The 1,110-nt window shown below is 43.4% G+C and overlaps 1 protein-coding gene across 1 annotated transcript in view; it reads left to right on the top strand.

The window, feature by feature from the left end:
* LOC117953077 (integrin alpha-V-like) overlaps window positions 1–1,110 on the top strand; it is a 26,865-nt gene that overhangs the window by 19,823 nt on the left and 5,932 nt on the right. The gene's annotated exons all lie outside the window — the stretch shown is intronic.

Here is a 1,110-nt window from a genome sequence, read left to right as displayed (position 1 = left end):
ACACACACACACACACACACACACGCACGCACACACGCACACACACACACACGCGCACACACACACACACAGAAACACAGGCTTTTACAGCTTTCTATATCTAAACTTGTCTCATTGTATTAGTTCAGTCTGACTGACTGTATGTTGTCTCATTTAGTTAATCTCTATCTCTCTATCTATCTATCTCTCTATCTATCACTCTATCTATCTATCTATCTATCTATCACTCTATCTTTCTATCTATCTATCTATCTATCTATCTATCTCTCTATCTATCACTCTATCTATCTATCTATCTATCTCTATCTATCTATCTATCTCTCTATCTATCTATCTATCTATCTCTCTCTCTCTATCTATCTATCTATCTATCTAGGTCTCTATCTATCTATCTATCTATCTATCTATCTATCTATCTATCTATCTATCTATCTATCTCTCTATCTATCTATCTATCTATCCCTCCATCATTACCTTTGAGTCCAGTCTCTGGATGTAGGACCAGAGATATTCCAGGTTTGCTCCGAACGGATGGACGTGGAGGAAGGTGGAGATGATTCCTGCAGGGAGGACAGGAGACAGAGACATGAGAGAGGACAGGAGACAGAGACAGAGACATGGAAGAGGACAGGAGACAGAGACATGAGAGAGGACAGGAGACAGAGACATGAGAGAGGACAGGAGACAGAGACAGAGACATGGGAGAGGACAGGAGACAGTGACATGGAAGAGGACAGGAGACAGAGACATGAGAGAGGACAGGAGACAGAGACAGAGACATGAGAGAGGACAGGAGGAGAGAAATGAGAGAGGTTTTGGTTTAAAAGTCCCTTTATTGGACCATTTTCAAATCACAGAATAACCCACAGACATAGACAAAAAAACAAACTAAACAAAACAAACAATACAAAAAGTCTGTTGCATTCCATTCAAAACCTGAGCACACACAGCCGCCGAGGACAACCAACCAACAGATGCGCCAGAGTCTCTGCTGCAGAGCAAAAACTACACCCCTCCCCCAGCTCGGGATCCATGTGCGCCCTGTAGTGGTTAGTAGCTATGGCCCCATGCACAATCCTCCATTGGAGGTCTGCTGCCCGCTTCTCAACG

This window comes from Etheostoma cragini, chromosome 11, assembly GCF_013103735.1.
Source record: "Etheostoma cragini isolate CJK2018 chromosome 11, CSU_Ecrag_1.0, whole genome shotgun sequence".
NCBI classification, from domain to species: domain Eukaryota; kingdom Metazoa; phylum Chordata; class Actinopteri; order Perciformes; family Percidae; genus Etheostoma; species Etheostoma cragini.
The sequence above is the reverse complement of the archived record's forward strand: the minus strand, read 5'-3'. Positions and strand labels throughout refer to the sequence as shown.